This window comes from Natator depressus, chromosome 1 (genome assembly GCF_965152275.1).
Source record: "Natator depressus isolate rNatDep1 chromosome 1, rNatDep2.hap1, whole genome shotgun sequence".
Lineage (NCBI taxonomy): Eukaryota > Metazoa > Chordata > Testudines > Cheloniidae > Natator > Natator depressus.
Genome location: NC_134234.1, coordinates 14,097,623 through 14,121,532, shown reverse-complemented (window position 1 = coordinate 14,121,532; position 23,910 = coordinate 14,097,623). Strand labels below are relative to the sequence as shown.

At 45.2% G+C, this 23,910-nt stretch overlaps 1 protein-coding gene across 3 annotated transcripts in view; it reads right to left on the bottom strand.

Moving 5' to 3' along the window:
* The window catches only part of GDPD5 (glycerophosphodiester phosphodiesterase domain containing 5), a 337,315-nt gene that overhangs the window by 257,553 nt on the left and 55,852 nt on the right, over positions 1–23,910 (bottom strand). The gene's annotated exons all lie outside the window — the stretch shown is intronic.

Below are 23,910 nucleotides of genomic sequence, written 5' to 3'. Positions count from 1 at the left end.
AAAAAAAATTTATATATATAATCTTCGTCTCTGCAGTTTTTGTCTCTGCATTTTCCATCCAGAGATGAGTAGTTACAAGACACAGTCCATTACCTTAGGCAGATAGGGATTTCTGGTCAGACCACAGAGTAGCCCAGGAATCTAGATGTTTTCACACTTAGCAGCTCACCACCCCACAGAATTCAAAACTTTATGCATCCCATGTATGAATTTATGCCATAAATTGTGCTTTCCAATTCACTCCACAGATGTGCATCCTAGCATGGTTTGGTTCACCCTGGAACCAAAGCCAGCTGTTCCATTACTATCACAGAAGCTAAATAAGAACCCTGGGGGCATTCATACTGCATTGTATAGCTCCCCTAAGCTAAACTAGGATGTGCTGTGGTTTTATCATCTATTTCTCTCTGAAGGGGCTCATTTCATTTGGGCACGAGTGTCATTAAAAGTAACAATATGATGGGCTGTTTTTAGAAAAGTTCTGCTCAGCCGCTGACATGGATATCAGTCGCATCAGTTCAAAAGATACTTTGTACAGCACATTCTGGGCTTTTAAAATCTAAATATAACCTGGATGTTTACTCCTGTGGATAGAAGTTTCAATCGGCTGTTAGCGAGTTGCTGTGACTATGCCTTTAGTGTGGGAGCCATACTTCAAAGAGCAAATATAGCATCACATCACCTGTTATTTGCCCGATTCCAAGCTCAGTTTTACCAGGGCAAAAGACAGGGATGCCCGTGCAGTTGATTTGAATTTACGTTTGCAAAAATGAGATCAGAATGTGGCCATAGGTATACAAGTTCAATGCAGTGTTACAATCCCTTGGTTAGTTACAAGAAGGCTGGGGGTGGGGCAAGGTAGAGAGAATGTTATCGTTCAACAGTAAATAATTTTGTTGTGTTGTACCTCTATGTCCTGTAGCATATACTTAGACCCCTATGCCTATCTTCTGGCATTATGGAACAATTGTAGCTGCTCTGTAGCTCAGGTTGGAGACAGCTTTCCCATTATAGGCTGATTCAGCAAGAGACTTAAGTGCATGCCTAGCCCCGCTGGCTTCAAGGGGACACCGCATGTACCTAATTACTTTGCTGGATCATGGCCTACTGGACGAGACACTGAACCTGCCTACTGCCTTTACAAAAGGCCGAGAAGATATTCCAGGGCTTTTCTCTCTCTCTTTGTTTTGCCTAGTCTGTCTGTGTCACCTAAAACCAATCTTTGATCTCAAGCACTTACAGAGGAACCGTGTGTTTGTTTCCCAGTAGTGTTCTGAAAACACACATTGTCAGAAACCGCCCCACTCCCCCCACCCACAAGCTTAGAGTGCTTGGAGAGGGTATTTTATATAAGAGAAGATGCTTGACTACTTAATTTTAGAGGGATGAAAACAATAAGGTTTCTGCAGGAGCAAAACAAAACTTCTCTATCCTTTCTACCAGTTTTTATGAATCTCCATATAGAATTCTACAGCTAGGATAGGATTATTATTCAATTCTGCAAGTCCTTCCCCATAAATTATCCCCTAATTCAGCATTGTGGGGAGGGATAGCTCAGTGGTTTGAGCATTGGCCTGCTAAACCCAGGGTTGTGAGTTCAATTCTTGAGGGGGCCATGTGGGATCTGGGGCAAAAATTGGGGATTGGTTCTGCTTTGAGCAGGGGGTTGGACTAAATGACCTCCTGAGGTCCCTTCCAACCCTGCTATTCTATGATCTAATTTCAGAAGACTAAACTGTGATACTGTGCTTAGTCAGGTTAATGAAGGGCTCATTGGTGACACTGAATCAGACAGGAAATTGTGTCTTATTTTGACTCTCACACAGGAAGCAATAACAAAATGCTGTTAGACATTTAAAAAAAACCCAAACCCCACACCCAGTAATGCCATTACCACAAAGTGTTAGGAGCCTGTAGTGTGATCGGGGATTTCTGAAGAACTCTACCAAAAAATTTTGCTATGTGCCAACTGGAACCCAAAAGGCACAATATTATGTAAATTGCTTGGACTGGCCATAAGTTTCAACTAACAGCACTGGAAATTAAGCCTGAATTAAAGTGACACTGTCGTATCAAATCTGGCCTAGCACTTTATTCCAAAATTTGATGCCAGTAGAAGCATTTCCAGGATACTTTCTTAAAAACCATTACGACAGGGTTTTGTTTTCTTAATCACTCCCCCCAGCAAGATTTACAGTACCACCACTGAGATGCTCCTGTACGTCACACGCTGCAAAGAAAAGTTTACTAGATACAAGTGAAACAGACTACTTCTTAGCAACACAATGAAAACGGCCTAAATAGCATGGGTAGTGAAAGGGCAAAAAGGTAAGATGTTCAGTCAGTAAGAGGATATTTGTAACATAGTAGGTATTTGTGGACTGCGTTACAAAAATCTGAGACTTAAGGTGGGGGAGGTAATGTCTTTTATTGGACCAACTTCTGTTCAAGAGACAAGCTTTCGAGCTACACAGAGCTCTTCTTCAGATCTCTCACCGACAGAAGTTGGTCCAATAAAAGATATGACCTCACCCACCTTGTCTCCCTAATATCCTGGGACTGACACGGCTACAACAACACTGCGTATGATTAAAAATCTGGGTTGTTATAAAGCCCTGGGCACGTCACCTCCAGATTCCAGATCAAGAATTTGAAACCACCAGATAAAGAGACTGCTTCCAGAGACTCCATTTCAGGTTTGCACAATGTTTAGTGCATGCTGGGAGAAAGCTTTGGGAGTTTAGAAAGTGCTGTGTGAATACACATCCAGGGCAGGTGCAGTCAATAGGGTTCAGTTATGCACCATATTGTTGACCTAGGGTTGGGCAGCTGACCTGTCCAAAAATAATGGTGCAATTGACTGGTCAGACTTTGGTCAAAAATGGTCAAATATTTTAACACACTGATTTTTTAGAACAGTAACAAAAAAGGAGAAAGACTTTATGGTTTTCACTTGGCCTAGCCCTAAATAGATACTTATGCCTAATTACAGAAATAAAGTTACTTAACAGAGTTATTTTAAACTCAGAAAAATGTGAAACACAATGAAGTGAAGTTTTTTTAAAAAATGGAAAGAATGATCTTTTTAGCAATATTAGTTTAGCATTTCCATGTCAATGCTATTCATGACTGAACAGTTACAAAAACGAAAAGAAAAATGAAGTTAAACAGAAATAAAACAACCAGCAACTATAAAAGAAAAGTCATTTTAAAATTCATTATGCTAGGTAGGCAGTGGGCCACATCTTTGGGCATCTTCATGGCCCCATGTTCCAATCAAAAAGCTAGCTGCCGCCCACATCAGGGCATTCTTGCCGGAATATTTGACAGTGGTCGACTAGGTAGTCAATGGACTGGCTTGCCAAGCCTATTGTCAAGTATTAATTCCTGAATTGGAGGAGCTCCCATTACCTAGGAATACACCTGCACAAAGAGCTCATTTAGATTTGCTCTGAACTCATACAGAAAGTGCCCGTACAAACTGGTGCGGGGAGCGCAGGAGGCCAGATTTACCAGGCTACTCCACCCAGCTCAGAGGTCATCACTTTTGACTGCCTGCTCCACAAATGGCACAGCAACTTCTCACCACCAGCAGGGGAACTGCAACTCACTCTGGTGAAACTGCTGCAGTGGCTCATGTGATGGTGACCCTGTATGATATGCCTGACAGACTGCAATTTTGATGATAAACTTCTTGGACATCAGCTGCTTCTAGCTCACTCCTTGTGAGCAGTGGTAATTAGAATGGAGCTACTGAACATAAAAATGGCCATACTGGGTCCATCTAGCCCAGTATCCTGTCTTCCGACAGTGGCCAATGCCAGGTGCCCCAGAGGAAATGAACAGAACAGGTGATCATCAAGTGATCCATTCCCTATCACCCATTCCAAGCTTCTGGTCGAGGTCACTCAGAACAGGCATTAAGATTTCAAATTGCAAAATCATTTTAAGAACAGATGGTTACAGACTTCGCAATTTTCGTACAGACCTAAACTTTGCTCGGTGTTAAAGCAACTAAGTTTGGCATCTAACAAAAAGCATCATCTGTCTTCACTGCAGACTATTTAAACGCCACATTTCAGCTATCAAACTTCAGCTGTTTCTGAGCAAAGTGCCATGAGAAATTTTTTACGACAGAAAAGGTAACGTTTCCCTCTTTACAAAACTCGAAAGGCTGATGGGATGGTTTAAGCTAGAGCTAGTCCAAAGAATTGATGGAATACTTATCAGAATATGCTGATTCATCAAAATCTAAAAGTTTTGCAGGCGTGCTCTGATTTTGACTTAATTTGATGGAAAAAATTTGAAACGGTTCAGAACTATCACAAGGCAATTCATTTTTACTGTACAGTTTTTCAACTTTATCCAAAAAAAACATATTACGACATCAAAACAAATGTTTTTGTTAAGGTGGTTTCAATGTTTCTGAATTGAAAAACATTTGGAATTTATGTTCCACAGAATATCTTGTAATTTTTACTTTTTAATACCAGTTCAAGACGAAATTTCAAAACGTGAGCGTTTCCCACGGGATGAAAATTCCATTTTCCAGTCAGTTATAGTTTAAACTCAGCTGTTTCATCCATTTACCTGCCACAACACGAGTTTAGACCCTGAAGGTTCCTTTTGCATCTTGCCCGTTGCATCTAAAGTCAGACACCAAATGCAGAGTAAGGGAGAGAGCTTTCTCATCTGTGTTAAACATTAGTCAGCCAGAGAACCTTTGCTTTGTCTACCACTAGAGAAGTTTACTGTATCTCAAGAACTGGTTTAAATAGATTAGGTATTCAGCACGTTTAAAAACCACGTCAATCTCAACTCTTAGGACATGTCTACACTTACCTCCGGAGCGATCAATCCAGCGGGGGTCGATTTATCGTGTCTAGTGAAAACGTGATAAAATTGACCACCTAGCGCAGTCCCGTCGACTCCGGTACTCCACCGGAGCGAGAAGCGTACACGGAGTCGATGGGGGAGCGTCAGCAGTCGATCTATTGCAGTGAAGACACCACGGTAAGTAGCTCTAAGTACGTCGACTTCAGCTACGCTATTTTTGTAGCTGAAGTTGCGTAACTTAGACTGACTTAGTCCACCTCCCCCCGTGTAGACCAGGCCTTACACTGTGAACCTAGACATAGACAAGCTGGAATGGTTCAAATAGGCCTGGACTACTTATCTCTTTATGCATCTGTACCCTATTGAAATCTCTCAAAATCCACTGCTTTCAAGATGCTTGTCAGAAACTGACCAATTTATTTGAGCATGAGCTTTCGTGAGCTACAGCTCACTTCATCGGATGCATCGGATGAAGTGAGCTGTAGCTCACGAAAGCTCATGCTCAAATAAATTGGTTAGTCTCTAAGGTGCCACAAGTACTCCTTTTCTTTTTGCGGATACAGACTAACACGGCTGTTACTCTGAAACTTGTCAAACTGTGAATTGAGTCACCAGAGAGCATTACAACCAAAGCAATTTAGAACAGTACTAGCACGGACATGGACCACACCTATAACCATTCCCACACCATTTCAGCATAACTAGTGTGGACACACTTGAACCAGTTTAAGCACACAGTTTATTCTTTAATGTAGACACAGGCCTTGAGATTAGAACTTGGCAAATAAAAAGCAGTTAGTTCACCTGGCAGGAAAAAGCTGTACAGGTTTACCTCACTAGCCCACACAAAGCTGCATTAGCAATAAATGCTTTGGGCCTAACCCCTCACCTCCTGGGACTAGATAAAGAGAGAGTGTCCATGCAGCATAACATTGCCAAGGCACCCCAAACTGAAATACTTTCAAAAGCAGGAGCCGTTGCTACAGGAGCATTGTTACACATTAACAATTCTGATCAATAAGACACACAGGTGGAGGTTTTCAAAGCAGCGCAGGGCAGTTAACCATTAAAATTAATGGAAGATGTAGCGTTACATTCCCCTGCGCTGCTTTGAAGATCTCAACACTGGGATGTCACAGGATGGACGTCGGGGCAGCCAAGAGACACGCTTGCTATACCAATGATCTCCAGTTCCAACTGGGTTACACAAGCCGACATTCCCCAAACACAGAATTCAGGGACACATCTTTGGAGGTGCCAAGCAGTCAATTGGGAACTGCAGGTGCTCAGCACCTCTGCAGATCAGGCCCTTGCAGTAAGTGGGGTCATGCTGGCCCCAAAGTTGAAGGGGGACAAGAAGATGTCCTGACCCTGTTGCCCCACCTTGAATTTCCTGCATCTTCCTCCCTCAATTCCTCAGCTCCCATCCTCTCCCCTAAAGCTCTCGCTCCTCACCTTCCCAAGCTTCCCCCACTCCCTGGCTCCCCTTCTGACCCAGCCTCACCCCTTCCCACCAGTACCTCCTCCCCTTAAGCTTTGAGAAGTGACACAAGATTCCCCACCACCCCAACACCCTCCACCTGCTGGAGGGCAGAATCTCACGCCCTCCTGCCCCCGCCCCGCCATCTTCTGCCTGCTGGAGGGAAATGGCCTTTCCTTTACCACTTCCCTAGCTAGCCTGCAGAGCCAGCTTGGTGTGTGCAGCTGAGCAGCTGTCGGGTGACTTTGCAGGTGACAAGGGAGTTGAGAGCGAGAGAGAGCGCGCGAGCGAGCGCACTGGACATTGCTGTCCTCCTACAAGACATCTTATCCCCAATGGCACCGCCATACCCATGCACCTACCCTCAGTTGAGGGGGAATATTCTTCCCCCACTTCCCTGTATATTTATGCCCATATTTATAGGCATCTCACTCTGACACCCAAACGCACTAAAATTAGTAGACACTTGGAAACTTCTGCCTAGATCTTGAGGAAATAATTGACAAGCACAATCGTTAGAAAGTCTGGTCCTGACCTATGACTCGTAAAGGCACCAGGCCTCAAAAAAAAAAAAAAAAAAAAAAAAAAAAAGGGGCATTTGCAAATGGAGGCCAGAAAGACGAGGAAGGAGTTCTGACTGACCGTTCTAGGAGCTTGATTGACACATGTGCTACCAAGCCACTGCTCGGCGAACAGAAGGTAGAAGTTGGTAGAAGTTGTAGGTGCTGCTGCCAGTATGGATGTCCCCCTTCCACCACTCAGGCAGCGGGCAGGAGGGTCGGTTTTAAGGTCAGAAAGGACCTCTGTGACCATCTGTTCCGACCTGCTGCAGAGCCGGTCAGAAGATTTCAACCAGCCCTTCCTGAAGTGGAGGGAGTTACTCTTCCCTGTGACAGACGTGAAAACTATCAAACCAGGTGGCTTGTGGCCGAATTATTTTTTTATATTATTTGTATTAGAGGGCATCTTTTAGAAAGGCACCCACAGTCTCAATTTAAAGACTTCAAGTGATGGAGAGTTTTCCATTTCCTTCCCCCAGATTACTGTTAAAAAGTTAAAGCTGGGGGTGGGGTGGGGGAATCAAGCTAGAAATAAGCCACAACTTCTAACTATTGGACCTTGTTACCCTTTAGTCTGCTCAGTTACAGAGCTCTGTTGCAATAGGTACTTATCAGTTATTACCAGCACCTTCTCTTTGATAAGCTATATAGATTGTCTCAATGTAAGACATGTTGGCAAGTTACAGTAGCTGTGTTTTTAGTTTTATGCCACCACTTATAGACACCAAAGGCACTGTAGGGTTTTGGTTATTTTTTAAAATATTTTAAATTAAAGCACCTAATTGTTACAGCAAGAGGTACTATAGAAATTACATACCAAAAAAAAGTCAAAGGAGCAGCACCGATTTATGGCAGCTGAGGACCTGGCCTGCACGTTTTAAACTACATAGTTGCACAATCACAGGTTTCAGAGTAGCAGCCGTGTTAGTCTGTATCCGCAAAAAGAACAGGAGGACTTGTGGCACCTTAGAGACTAACCAATTTATTTGAGCATAAGGTTCCGTGGGCTACAGCTCAGTTCATTGGATGCATAGAATGGAACATATAGTAAGATAAATAGACAGACAGACACACAGATAAGTTGGAAGTTGCCGTACAAACTGTGAGAGGCTAATTAGTTAAGATGAGCTATTATCAGCAGGAGTAAAAAACTTTTGTAGTGATAATCAAGATGGCCCATTTAGACAGTTGACAAGAAGGTGTGAGGATACTTAACTTAGGGAAATAGATTCAATATGTCTAATGACCCAGCCACTCCCAGTCTCTATTCAAACCCAAGTTAATGGGATCTAGTTTGCATATTAATTCAAGCTCAGCAGTCTCTCGCTGGAGTCTGTTTTTGAAGCTTTTCTGTTGCAAAATTGCCACCCATAAATCTTTTACTGAGTGGCCAGAGAGGTTGAAGTGTTCTCCTACTGGTTTTTGAATGTTATGATTCCCTATGTCAGATTTGTGTCCATTTATTCTTTTGCGTAGACTGTCCGGTTTGGCCAAACAGACTGCAACACACACACACACACACACATATCCCTTACTATATGTTCCATTCTATGCATCCGATGAAATGAGCTGTAGCCCACAAAAGCTTATGCTCCAATAAATTGGTTAGTCTCTAAATTACACAATACTTCATCCCCAGAGGCTTGCCTCCTTCAGTGCACAAAATGCAGCAGCACCACTTGTGCCCGGGACCTGCTCAGCGACGCGACGAGCATGGCACACGGACCGAAGATGCTGGAGCGGCGCGTGTGCAGTGCTAATAGACGGTTGTGGGTTTGGGAGCAACAAGCCAAAAACACACTGCAATGAGCGGAGGAAGGATGGGAAGTGGCAGTTTTTCACCAGATCTGAATGCAGCCAAATATGAACATTATTTACATTAGGCCTGGGGGGGGACACCACACACCTCACTGACCCCAGGGCTAGCTCCCTGCCAAATTTCCAAGTCCTGGTGCAAACTACGGCGGCACTAGGGCACTTAATTCTTCACACTTCATTACGGGAAAAGTGTTAAGCAGCCTAAATAGAGGGGGTCACTGCCACTCCCCCAGTAATGCACACTTCCACATAAGCTGTTCTCTCTGAGGGGTCGGATAATAAATATTTGATCAAATGTATCAGTATCTCACAGGTCATATTTGCTGGCACAAATTCCATTGATAAGAAAGCATCAACCATGAAGACCTGGCCTTGGTGCTTGTCTATTGCAGATCAAAGCTTAGGCATATCTATACGACCGTGGTAAGTCGACCTATGCTACGCAACTCCAGCTCTGTGAATAATGTAGCTGGAGTCGACGTACCTTAGGTCAAGTTACTGCGGTGTCTACACCACAGGGGGGTCGACAGGAGAAAATCTCCTGTCGACTTACCTTACTCTTCTCATCGGGGGTAGAGTACAGGGGTCGACTGGAGAGTGATCTGCAGTCCATTTGGCGGGTCTTTACTAAACACTAAATTGACCGCTGGTGGATCAATCTCAGAGCATCAATCCGCTCTGTAGTGTAGACCTGCCCTTAGAGAAGTTCCTCTGTTGAGCCAGCCAGCCTTTGTCTCTTTCTTCGCCCTTGGGAAGGCTATGTAGGTCACAGCTGTGTTCGTGACGGGGAGGAAACATGGTAATGAAAAGACACCAAACTGAGAGTTAAGGAAATCAGGATTATAGTCCCAGCTCTCCCACAGAACCCTTCTGTGGCAACTCGAGCAGTCCGTGCCTCAGTTTCCATCCATCAAACTAGGACAATGCTTCCCTACCAGCTTCACAGGCATGTTGGAGAGGCTAAGCTCATTCATGTCTGCAAAGTGCTTGGAGAGCCTCCGATCTAAAGTGTTCTAGGAGAGTAAAATATTTTATTAATGAGCAAAATGTCTATTCATTCACCAGTACCCGCGCTGTATGTGGATCAGATGGGTCGATCATTGTCCGTCTGTTTAAGACAGTGCAGTTCATTTTGAAGAACAAAGAGATCATATGAAGCCTAAGAGCTCTCAACCCTCACTTGGGGCACAACCTGGTCACTTGTCTGGGGTCAGGAACAAGCCATGGAGTAGCACTACACATCTTCTATTAGGAGATTTTTCTTTTGCTCACCTCTGAAGTATACAGCATAGGCCGCTACCAGAGGCAGAATATAGAATTAGATGGACCTGCCGTGGCAGTTTCTGTACCAGAGTTCCCAATCGGCAATATTTAATAGGCCATAGTAAAGGTGATGACTTTATTGCCTGGGAGCCAATCAAGTACTACTTATGGCCTTGGGCAAGTCCCTTATACTCTCTGCCTCAGTTTTGACATCCTTAAGGTGGGGAGGGAGGGGTGAAGAGGAGCATTTACTTAACTGTGACGGATGCTGGAGAACTAATCAGTGCACTTTGAAGATGATCTCTGTATATAAATGCCTAGTTTTTAGGGTCACTCAGACTGCATCAATTCACATTATGAATGTTTAGTGCTTAGATACCACAATGGTGCGTGTGTGTATTTCGTCGCTTCGACGATGACGTTTTCATGCTCTCTCCTTGTGGGTTCTGGAGTGACTCTGAAGTCCAAAGCGTGACACACATGCTCCTGAGCAGATCGGGCAGACAAAGTCATTGGTGAGCGTCTTGGTAGCTATAGCAGTGGTATGTCACTTTTCTCTTGCAGCTAACAGGTGATTATTTCTGTCCTCTTCAAAGGCTTGGAAAGTTCTGAGTGCTGTGTGTCACCATGCTGATCTGTTTAATGCAGGCTTCAAGATTATCCGGTTTTATTGCACTGAAGCGTGTGCTGTTCTTGATGCTGTCCTTGTTGCGCTTTCTGCGGCGGCCTTGATTCCGATGTCCCTGCGCCAATTCTCCATAGAAAATTTTTCTGGGGAGTCGATATTTGGGCATCCTAATGCCGTGTCCAACCCAGCGTAGTTGGGCTTTTATCAGCATGGCCTCAATGCTTGTGGCATTTGACTTTTGGAAATCCTCCACATTGGTAGTTTTGTCCAGCCAGTGGATCCCAACAATGGCGCACAGAGACCGCATATGGAAGGCCTCTAGCTGTTTGATATGCCATTTGTATGGTGTCCAGGTCACACAACCGTAGAGGAGAGAGGTGAGCACAAAAGCACGATAAAGTTTTATTTTTGTGGGATTTCAGGACTTTGTTATGTAATTTTCCTAATGACTAAGAAGCTTTCTGTATCCTGTTCGTGATCTCTTTGTCTAGAGATCCATCATTGGAAACGTTGCTGCCGAGATAGGGAAAACTGCCAACTTGCTTTAGTTGGATTCCAATGACACCTTGCCAGCTGTTGTTATCTTTACCTACTCTTGCATTGAAATCTCCTAGGATGATTAGTGTCACTTTGTGGTGTTGACTTGATGAGAGAGTCGAGATCAGAATAGAACCATTCCTTAGCATTGTCAGGGCTTGTTAAGATGGGCACATATGCACTGATGATGGTAGCAAATCGCGACTTATTTAGTGGTAACCGGAGTTTCAGGAGTCTTTTGTTAATGCCTATTGGAAAGTCTTCAAGACATTGCAAGAGTTTGGTCTTGATGGCAATTCCCATTCCATGGATTCTATCTTCATGTGGTTCTTTTCCCTTCCAAAAGGTGTAACCCCCAGCCGGTTCTGTTATAATGCCCTCGTCTCCCAATCTAGTTTCACTGAGCGCTGCAGTGTCAGTGTCATACCAGGCTAGCTCTTTTGAAAGGAGAGCTGTTCTTCTTTCAGATCGAGAGGTATCGTCTTTCTCTATCATAGTCCTAACGTTCCAAGCAGCAATCTTTACTGCCTTTTTAGTTATCTTTGGTTTTCGACCATGTTGAGTATGATCCGCCAGCCGCGGTAAGCTGGCCGGATTCAATTTGGGCAGGCAATGTTTGAGGCATCTTTTCTAGCCCCTTCCCTTAGAAAGGGAGAGCAGCGCAATCCAAAAAAGGGCTGCTCTGTCACATGGGGTGCTGTCAAGCTTCCCTGCTGCCCTTGGGTCAGGGACGGCCAACCAATGTCCCAGGCCGCCTGCGCGCAGGCTTGTGGCTATGACTGCCAGGAATCCTCTTCAGCTGTCGCTTTGCCACTCCTCCATCGCCACAGGACTTTTAAAGAGAGATGTGCGTTAAATGACGTGTGCGTGAAGTTGATTAAAATGCGAGAGTCGTTGCACTGGGACAATCCCATTCTCTTGGCTGACGAAGCTTGGTCCAGTGGCACAAAGGCTGTTACAGCTGGAGGCTCCTTTAGCTGCAGCGGATAGCCATGACTTCTGTAGTGCCCCATCATGCCTTTCACCTTCCACAATGCATCGCTACACTGCTTTTCAAGACAGTAGATCAATATATGGTCTCTTTCACTTTGACTACCAGAACAGTCTTCGTATGCGTGGGAGGACAATCCCTAAATTACTGTCAGTTTCCACACTTCTAGTTACCCCCACCTGGTTTAGCCCGCCTGCCGAGGCAGCTTACCAGGGTTTGGCCACTGTCGCATACTTACAGCTACTTGGAACCACGGGAGAGAGCTCTCACCACAATGGTGGGTGCCTTGGAAACAGCTTAGATAAAACAGCTCTACATTCTTCCAGAAAGGCTGACTTCTTTGACAAGATTTGAAGCACACACTTCAGTCCCCACTGATTTGCCCAGTACATTCCCCAACTCCCAAGTTGGAGTGGAAAATGGGACAAATTCTGCCCTTAGTCATACCCCAGACGCCCCCAGTCAAGTTGCAAGGCTGTGACTCAAGGCAGGATTTAGCCCATCCTGTCTGAACTGCTACCAGAAAGGCTACAAACAGTGTGCAGAACAGCATGTGGGAATTGATCAGCTAAATTACACTGACCAATTTGTTACCATCGGTCTGTTCTTGGAAAGGGCACTAGGAATTGAGAGATTATTTTGGTTTGCCTGCACAACATTGCTGCAACTGGTGTTGGTTTTAAAACGCCATTACTTGTATATGTAGTTTTAAAAGGTATCAACAGACCAGTGCATGCATGGGTGGAGAGCTACTGGCTACCTGCACAGATTAACGTCTCCTTTGTGCTGAACGTTGTGTGGCAAGATATGCTTTCGTCTTCACTGCAACTGGCCGCAATTTCAAGAGAGATTAAAAGAAATGTACAAATAAAAACATCAACATGGACGGTTTTAATGTTAAATGAACAGACTGGGGGGAGGGGGCACCACACAGGGAAGTATAGGAGTTTAAATTTTTTTGGTAAAAATAAATCAATAATAATAATAATTCACTGACCAATTCAACTTAAGACATGTGCACACACTACTCCTGGGAGAATTCTGCACTACTGCGTGCATGCAGAAAATGTTCTCCCTGCAGAATTTCTTTGCTTCCTTGCAGAAAATGACAGGGAAGTAAAGGAGGGGCACACGTGGGGACAACCAGGGATGCAGTTCGGGAGGGGCATTGCCCCCCCCAAAACAGAGGAAGGCATGGGGAGGCACCCGGGGTTATGAGCCACTGCCTCCCCCCCCACCTCATTTCTGGGAGCACAGAGCTGCCCAGCTGAAAGAGGCTGCGGCTCGGCTTTGCTGGTGCCACAGCTGGATGCCGCCCCCTGAGTCCTAGTGCCAGTCCTGCTCCCCTTCGGCGTGCCGGGAGCCTTCCTGTTTTCTGTACAGCAGTGAGTGCCCATAGTGCGGCTGGGTAAGGGACGGGGGAGAAACGAGGCAAAGGGATGGGGTGGGCAGAAGAGGTAGTAGGGAAGGAAAGGGAGTAGATGGGGGGGAGGAGGAGAACATGGGAATGAGGGGGGGAATCGCAGGGGGAAAACAGGAGCCCAGCATGCAGCATCCCCTTGACAGCAGCTGGGACTCCCCCGTTAAGCAGGCCCATCGAACCCTCACTCCACTATATCTCGCACTTCACCGTCACTCAGCAGAGCGAACAAGCCTTGAATAGACTCCTCAAGATGGTCCCTCCAGGTCAGGAGGAGGCCAAATGGTGGAGCAATTTGGTGACCTTGCCAGGCACTGAGACAAGAGTTCCTCTAGGCAACGTCCACCAACTCCTCCTTGGAGCAGCAGGCACCGTCTTGGGTGCTCTGCTGGGGGCTCCTCTCCAGATCCCTCTTTTGAGCCTGCACCATGCACTCTTGTCACTTTTCTCATTCTTGTCCCTGCGAGCGGTTGGATTTCTGGGTTCTGTGGCCCCCCCTGCCCATGAGTCAGCCCTTCAGCCTGCTCTGCCACTCTGGAGCTGATCAGACCAGACCTGCATTTCTGGGAAACGCCACCAGTCACCGTGGGGGTGACCTTTGCTCTTCTCCTCTCCAGGAGGTTTAGCGCAAGGGGGAGAAAGTTCCAGGAAGTGGTTAATCGCAGACACACTAAACACAGGAAACACCCGCATAGGCCACCTCCAAGGCTTTCAAAACAGCATTGTGTATGTTTTCACAGCAGCATAGGTCTGCCAGTTCAGGAGACAGGGGCCCCTGTGCGCCCCACTCCCAGCTACGAGTACTAACAGATTCACTGGCCAATGCAGAGAAATTATTTCTCTCCCCATTCTCAAAGGTTGGGCCAGCCACACGGAGACAAGCCTTCTCATCTCCTTCTGCCCAACCTACATCCTGGCTGCATAACACTGTTTTAACCTGGGCTCAGACATCTAACCACAGGAAGCCTCTACTAGAAACAAATTGTGTTAACAGCTGGAGTGTCTGGAGGAATTGAGGTGCTACATTCTAATTAGTTTGGACCAGCACAATGAAGCTTTATACACACACTTATGCATTGTAAAATACAGTCTGTGGAGAGGAATATTTTAAGTCAATTAACAGCTTCTCTCCATTGGTCATGAATCCATGCAGACAAGACGCAGTAACTCGAGAGGACTTGCTTAAAACTCCACTTCCAGGAGCCACGACTAGACCCCAGTTCCATGACACACGAGCCTCGGCCACTTGAACTAAACATCTCTGCCAGCTGGAAGCGGAAGCAGCAGTGTTCTGTTAACCCCAAGTACCCAGAAATCATAACTGGGCTTCAAAAGGTGAAATTTAAAAATAACAATAAATAATAAAAGTGTTGGTTCCTTTTCTTTTCCTTCTGGTTTCTGAGCCTACGGGGCGCGCCTAGTTCATGGTTTCAGGCTTTTCTCTACAATGATTAGCGCCAGAAACATTGTTTTCATTAGGAAGCCAAGTCAGATTCTCATGTGACCTCATGACTCCAGGAGCTGAGGCTTTAAGAAAACATACCCACTATGGGAGGACCCATGATGAAATCACACAGTTGGTAACCCTAGCAATAGAGCCCTTAGCTCCTGTAAGCCAGCAACAAGATGGCAACATGAATTCACACAGTACGTTCTGTACTCCACTTCCTGCTGTTGGACTCGCCCCTCCTACTCAGGAGCAAGTTTAGGGCACCTTTGTGTACATATTTAAGAGACTAGGATGTGCAGAAAGGGCCTAAGCTAGCTCCCATTGATTCCAACGGGAGCTGGATCAAGCCCATATTCTTTAGCGAGGCTCCTTGTCTCATTTCTCACCTCTTCCAACCTTTGTTTTAAAGCTGTAATTTAACTGCTTTCAATAAATTTGGTTTAAAGGAGGCAGAAAAGAATGGAATGCAGATTTCTCCTCACCTACTAGGTCAAATCATATAGACAAAAGCCATATGCAACAGAAGGCCTTTAACCAATACAGAGTATGTTGTTTGTAAAATGACTATTTCTAAAGGGAAAAAATTCTCTACAGGAAAACTTTATGATGTGGCAACTAACAGTGGTAGCCATCTTTCATTGGCAGGCAGGGTGGCCTAGCACCTAGAGCACTGCACTGGGACTTAGGAGTCATGGGCCCTATTTCCTGCTCTGCCATTTGCCTGCTGGGTGATCTTGGGCAAGCCACTTTGCCACTCCATGCCTTAGTTTCCCCATCTGTAAAATGGAGATAATGATACTGCGCTCCTTTGTAAAGTGCTTTGAGATCAACTGATGAAAAGCACTATATATAAGAGCGATCATCTTCAGTAACAACTGAGGTTCAGAAGAAATCCCCTTCCACCTCCTTAAACCAAAAGCAGATGCTCTACAGCTGCCATAGGAAGGGGAACTCTGACCCATAGTTACCACCCCACAGTTTCTCGCTACAAGTCTCTCCCCTTTCCCCCACTCCCTTACAGTAGAAAGTAATTGCACTCTCTCAGATACAGCTTTAATGAAGTTAATGGGCTTTTTTATATTGTGTTCCAGTGAAAATAGTACATGACTAACCAGGAATGAGGGGCTATTAATAGATGGCAAATCTCTTCTGCTTTGTGAGCTTATAAGGCTAAATTTTTAATACTAGTAGTCTATTGCAAGAAGAGTTCAGACATACCCAACTAGCATTCACTAGCCAGATACCGGACTGTTGTTACACTCCTCGTGTTGACTAAAGGTTCCTCAATTGAAGACCGGAAGAGAGAAAGAGGAAAGAACTGAGCCTGACTTACATGGGAGTTAGTTGATTGTCAAGGTTCCTTCCCCACTCTGAACTCTAGGGTACAGATGTGGGGACCTGCATGAAAAACCCCCTAAGCTTATTTTTACCAGCTTAGGTTAAAACTTCCCCAAGGTACAAACTCTTTTACTTTTTTGCCCCTGGACTTTATTGTTGTCACCACCAAGCGTCTAACAAATATATAACAGGGAAAGAGCCCGCTTGGAAACGTCTTTCTCCCCAAAATCCTCCCAAACCCTACACCCCCTTTCCTGAGGAAGGCTTGATAAAAATCCTCACCAATTTGCATAGGTGAACACAGACCCAAACCCTTGGATCTTAAGAACAAGGAAAAAGCAATCAGGTTCTTAAAAGAAGACTTTGAATTGAAGAAAAAGTAAAAGAATCACCTCTGTAATCAGGATGGTAAATACCTTACAGGGTAATCAGACTCAAAACATAGAGAATCCCTCTAGGCAAAACCTTAAGTTACTAAAAGACACAAAAACCAGAATATACATTCCATTCAGCACAACTTATTTTATCAGACATTTAAACAAAACAGAATCTAACGCATATCTAACTAGATTGCTTATTAGCCCTTTACAGGAGTTCTGACCTGCATTCCTGCTCTGGTCCCGGCAAAGAAAAAAAAAAAACCACACAGAGAGAACCCTTTGTTCCCCCCTCCTCCCCCCCACCCTCCAGCCTTGAAAGTATTTTGTCTCCTCTTTGGTCATTTTGGTCAGGTGCCAGAGAGGTTATCTTTAGCGTCTTAACCCTTTACAGGTGAAAGGGTTTTTCCTCTGGCCAGGAGGGATTTAAAGGTGTTTACCCTTCCCTTTATATTTATGACACTGATACTTGTTGATTCACACAACCACACGGGTAGGGGGGCGGTGGAGGGGGAATGGCACGCATGCACACAGGGGAGACGGCTCTCACATATCCCCCTCTGCCACTGCATGCATCTGATGAAGTGAGCTGTAGCTCACGAAAGCTTATGCTCAAATAAGTTTGTTAGTCTCTAAGGTGCCACAAGTACTCCTTCACCTCCTGTGTGTAACTCTCACATGCCATGTGTGTATTACAGAGAGGGATGGCTCTCTCTCTTTCTCACTCTCTCTCTCTCACACACACACGTGGATGGCTTGAGTCTATACAGCTTTGTTGCTAGCTCACATCAGCTATGGACTACAGAGACCCCACTGCAACTGTGAGCCTGACTTCAATTCAGAGCTTTTTTGGCTCTGCTGCTGCCTGGCGATTAACTACCCAGATGTTAATTATAGGATGTAAACAGCGCCCCAGCCTGACCCGTGACTGATGTCAGGAATGCATGTCAGGGAGTGCTCCAGGGAGATGGGGTTTAGGCCATGCAATGCACTTACAGATGTGTTGCCTCTTTCTAAGTGACTGGACTTCTGCGTTTACATTGCACTGGGTTGGTGTGGTCTGTAAGTAACAGCCGTAGTGGGACAAATTCTGATCTTGGGGTAACAAATCAAGTTATATGTGAGCCAGCTAAGGGACAACCCCCTTTTGTCGCACCATTGCCTGGCTTACAGCAAGGGCACTATCTAACAAGGTCACAGTATTCACAGGAGCGCCTATCAAACCTGAGTCCTTAACCATCCGTCCTGGTATACAAAGCAGAGGTCTTAACTCCCCATTACCTAACAAAGCAACCACCATCTACAGATGACTACTGCTTAGCTTTATCTGTCACACACACACACGGCTCCCCTCTACTGCTCAGAACAGGGCTCTTCCAGGCTATGTGACACTGGGGTCACAGGAGCTTTTACAAGGATGAGCCGAATCCAGCCATCAGTTTAAGACAGCAAGTGCCTAGAGATCCTCCAAAAAAAGCAGAACAATAGCTCCACAGACCATCAATAGTCCAGCCCCCTAGCTGGTGGTCCCAGGAGAGTTGACTGGTCTCAGGGCAGTGGTTCTCCTTGTTTCCAGGTGCTAAGTGCATTAAAAGCAGCAAGACACATTAAAATACTTACCTAATATACTACTTTGTGGTAGTAACAACAATTACCTTTGTGGCAGAGAGGTTATTGTAATCACGAATGGGATGGGAGGTGTCCAGGGTAAAATCATTCTATGAAGACATTGTCCATGCTATGAACAAGTCTCAGAACTTCTGGAGCTATAATACCTTGTCCAAGAGAAGGTCATGGGTACGTGTAAGAATTAAAGCAAATAGAACGTTGTGAGCACTGGGAGGGTAAATCTAACACAGCACAATAAAACAAGAGTAAAACGCTGCTTAAGAAATGTGCAGTTTAAGAAACAAAATTGCTTGTGTTTGTCAACTATTGTCGTACGCGGCCACAGTTTCCCCTCCGCCTTGCAAATCAAGACAAAATTAGGTCTGACAGAGTCTATGGTTCCAGCACATTTTATTTCCAAGAGGTCCCTGGGAAGCGATTCACATCTTTCCTTGCTGTAGCACTGTCGTGTAGATACTTACTACAGCAATGGAAGGGGTTCTTCCAGGAGTAAATCCACCTCTCTGAGAAGCAGTCGCTATATCAACAAAAGGACGCTTCCCTCGACCTAGCCAAGTCTACACCAGGGCTTAGGTCAACTTAATTACGCTTGCACAGAATGTGAAATTTTTCACAGTTTCGAGCAATGTAGGTAACTCAATCTAACTCTGTGGTGTAGACCAGCCCTTAGAGTCAAGGCTGAAGAAGGGAGGAGACGAAGAGAAAAGAGAATCTCACCAACAACGCATTTTCTGCCCTACCAGGTTTTGGAAGGCAAAAAAATGTATTTTAACACCCATTTAAGTTGTTCAGCTGAGGAAGAAGCAAAGAAACACGCTACTATAACTCCTGGAAAATTTGAGCTCAAATTGCTACTACCAGAGTCAATATTTTTGTAGGCAGAGCAGTTAATTTTAAAAGCTATTTGAATTACTTATTTCTTATGAAGAGTATAATGTTTAGTAGTTAGCACATAGGAAGGGAAGTAAGGGGTCCTAGGTTCTATTTATATGAAAGCGGCCACACTGGATCAGACCAATAGCCCATCTAGCCCAGTATCCTGTCTTCCAACAGTGGCAAATGCCAGATGCTTTAGAGGGAACAAACAGAATAGGGCAAATATCAAGTGATCCATCCCCTGTCGTCCAGTCCCAGCTTTTGGCATTCAGCAGTAGGGACACCCAGAGTATGGGGTTGCATCCCTGACCATCTTGGCAAATAGCCATTGATACACCTATCCTCCATGAACTTACCTAATTCTTTTTAGAACCCTGTTATACTTTTGGCTTTCACAACATCCCCTGGTAATGAGTTCCACAGGTTGACTGTGCATTGTGTGAAGAAGTATTTTCTTATGTTTGTTTTAAGCCTGCTACCTACTTATTTAATTTGGTGACTCCCGGGTTCTTGTGTTACATGAAAGAGTAAATAGCACTTCCATGTTCATTTTCTCCATACCAGTCATGATTTTATAGACTACAATCATATCCCCCACCTTAGTAGTCTCTTTTCCAAGCTCACTAGTCCCTGTCTTTTTTACTCTCTCCTCATATGGAAGCTGTTTCATATCCTGAATCACTTTTGTTGCCTTTCTCACTACCTTTTCCAATTCTAGTGTATCTTTTCTGAGATGGGGTGACCAGAATTGCACACAGTATTCAAGGTGTGAGGATACCATGGATTTATATAGTGGCATTAATAATATTTTCTGTCTTATCTATCCCTTTCTCAATGGTTCCTAACATCGTTGCTGTTTTGACTGCTGCTGCACACTGAGCAGATGTTTTCAGAGAACTATCCAGGGTGACTCCAAGATCTCTCTCAAGTGGTAACAGCTGATGTAGACCCCTTCAGTTTGCATGTATAGTTGGGATCGTTTTCCAGTGTGCATTATTTTGCATTTATCAGCATTCAATTACGTCTGCCATTTTGTCATCCAGTCGCCTAGTTCAGTAAGATTCCAGGAGGAGCACCATGCAGAGAACCCAAAACAGTGCCCACTGCTCCAAGGAGGAGCCGGTGGATATTCAGTCCCCTGCACTCAAGGCAGGACTAAGTAATAACTAGACCCTCCTAGTTCCTAATAAACCTAAATCCCTCTTCCCCACACCATCGTCTCTTCCACGCACTGAGACCCTGCAGTTCTGCCTCCCTATCTGGCCCTGCGTATGGAACTGGAAGCATGTCAGAGAACGCTACCATTCCCAGCTCCAGTACCAACTTGATGTCTGACCTTGAGCATGTGCCCTGTTTCCAAGTACCTAGCTTTAGATTTGTAGGCCTAGTTTGGAGAAGTGATGAGCACCTACAGTTCCAGAGGAAGAAGTCTATGGGAGCTATGTGAGGTCAGTACCTCTGAAAGGCAATTCCTGCTTGCTTGGCTTGAAAACATAGTAAGTGAGGTACCCAAATTAGGGGAGACATCTGAAAATGCAGCCATCAGCCTTCCTGTACCTCAATCCACGCAACTCTCTAAGCAGAAATAACTACGTAACCCACAGGGCATGTGACAATTAGATCCTACGGTAACACACCAACAGATGCCCCAACCAATGGGGGGGGGGGGAAGGCAGACACGCAGTGACTGTACTAAGTATTATACAGACATAGCAAGAACAGGTCCCTGCCCCAAAGACCTTGCAATCTAAACAGACAAAGGAAGCGTTATCCACTTACCAAAAAACCCAGATAGGAACCTCAGGTACAGACAACCTCATAGCAGCAGCAAGCCTCCCCACCTGGATCGACAGACTCAGAATCATAAGGCTCATGCTACTATGCTAAAAATAGCAGCACAGACGTTGCGGCTCGGGCTGGAGCTCGGGCTCTGAAGCCTAGGAAGGGGGATGGACTTCAGAGCCTGAGCCGCACCGTCTATTCCGCTATTGTTTAGCCCGCTAGCGTGAGCCCCTGAGTCTGGCAACTTGGGCTGGGAGGCTCACCGCCATGGGCTGTGCATACATACCTTAGATGGCTTGGCAAAGGCCAGCAGGAAAGTCTGTGGCCAGGCCAAAACCTGAGTCCCAGTTCAGTGTCTCACCCACAAGAGCATCCTTCATCCCGTAATTACAGTCTGTAAAGTAGTTTGAAATCCTTGGAAGAAAGGTGCTCTGGAAATGCAAAGCAACAGCATCCCCATGACATCAACAAGTTGGGAGTTTCTTTAACAGATCTTCCCCTTTCTAATGACTCCTCTGACAGTTTACTTTTAACTTGCAGTGTTAAACCATAAGCTAACCCGCTCCCTTTAGACGGATGTGTACCGGCAAGGTCAGTTTGGTACTTAAGCCCCAAAAAGCTGCCTATTATTAGCAAAAAAATCTATACTGCGAACAGCGCATTAGCATGGATCAGCCACCCATCTCAAGCAGAGCAACCCATGTAGCCAGGGCTGTTACCTCACCGATACGCATTCTGCTCAGTCAGAACTATGCACACAGGTTTGGGGGCAGAGAGATAGGGCTGTTGTTCCTACAGCCTAAGTGGGAGCCACGCATGTTTCATATCAGATATTCATTAGGGCTTGTCTACAAGGGGACACTCAGGAAGGTTAATCCGAATTAAGTGAAGGTGTGAACTAAAAGTAGAATAGTTGAACTGCCAGAATAAGACCATTTGAATTCTGAATTGAGAGTCATAGAATCATAGAATATCAGGGTTGGAAGGGACCCCAGAAGGTCATCTAGTCCAACCCCCTGCTTGAAGCAGGACCAATTCCCAGTTAAATCATCCCAGCCAGGGCTTTGTCAAGCCTGACCTTAAAAACCTCTAAGGAAGGAGATTCTACCACCTCCCTAGGTAACGCATTCCAGTGTTTCACCACCCTCTTAGTGAAAAAGTTTTTCCTAATATCCAATCTAAACCTCCCCCATTGCAACTTGAGACCATTACTCCTCGTTCTGTCATCTGCTACCATTGAGAACAGTCTAGAGCCATCCTCTTTGGAACCCCCTTTCAGGTAGTTGAAAGCAGCTATCAAATCCCCCCTCATTCTTCTCTTCTGCAGACTAAACAATCCCAGCTCCCTCAGCCTCTCTTCATAAGTCATGTGCTCTAGACCCCTAATCATTTTTGTTGCCCTTTGCTGGACTCTCTCCAATTTATCCACATCCTTCTTGTAGTGTGGGGCCCAAAACTGGACACAGTACTCCAGATGAGGCCTCACCAGTGTCGAATAGAGGGGAACGATCACGTCCCTCGATCTGCTCGCTATGCCCCTACTTATACATCCCAAAATGCCATTGGCCTTCTTGGCAACAAGGGCACACTGTTGACTCATATCCAGCTTCTCGTCCACTGTCACCCCTAGGTCCTTTTCCGCAGAACTGCTGCCTAGCCATTCGGTCCCTAGTCTGTAGCGGTGCATTGGATTCTTCCATCCTAAGTGCAGGACCCTGCACTTATCCTTATTGAACCTCATCAGATTTCTTTTGGCCCAATCCTCCAATTTGTCTAGGTCCTTCTGTATCCTATCCCTCCCCTCCAGCGTATCTACCACTCCTCCCAGTTTAGTATCATCTGCAAATTTGCTGAGAGTGCAATCCACACCATCCTCCAGATCATTTATGAAGATATTGAACAAAACCGGCCCCAGGACCGACCCCTGGGGCACTCCACTTGATACCGGCTGCCAACTAGACATGGAGCCATTGATCACTACCCGTTGAGCCCGACAATCTAGCCAGCTTTCTACCCACCTTATAGTGCATTCATCCAGCTCATACTTCCTTAACTTGCTGACAAGAATACTGTGGGAGACCGTGTCAAAAGCTTTGCTAAAGTCAAGAAACAATACATCCACTGCTTTCCCTTCATCCACAGAACCAGTAATCTCATCATAAAAGGCGATTAGATTAGTCAGGCATGACCTTCCCTTGGTGAATCCATGCTGACTGTTCCTGATCACTTTCCTCTCATGTAAGTGCTTCAGGATTGATTCTTTGAGGACCTGCTCCATGATTTTTCCAGGGACTGAGGTGAGGCTGACTGGCCTGTAGTTCCCAGTAATTGAACTGCATTCAATCCCAGTTCCCAGTCTTTGCACAGGGATTGAATGCAGTTCAATTATTCTACTTTTAATTCACACCTTTATTTAAATCAGTATTAACCTTCCTGAGTGGCTGTATATAGGCAAGCCCTTATTACTTTTGGGATTCCTAAAACTCTCAATTGGACTAAGTTCCCAGTCAAATACTAAAGAGTCAAGAGAAAAATCAAGCGTTTACAAGATAGGGATTAAAGTCTTTCAGGTAATTTTAGTAATTTCTTCCCAAAACTCTCCAAGCCCAGTTCTTTCATCTAACATGCTACTACTCCTCTCTGCTCAGGTATTTCCAATGGACATTTTTTTTTTTTTAATCAAACACACAAGTCACTAATATGACACCAAGCTCTTGCATTCTGTCTTGGATGGCTTAGACCCAACAAAACCTGCATCTTGATAAGGAGGTTAGACTAGATGACCCTTGTGGTCCCTTCTAACCCTATGGCTTTACGATTCTACACTTGGATTTTTAAGCCACTTGGCACTAATGCAAAACCAGAGGCAAGAGCAAACACTATGTAGCAGTAGAAATCATGGATTTGCACCCCAGGGTAAGCTGA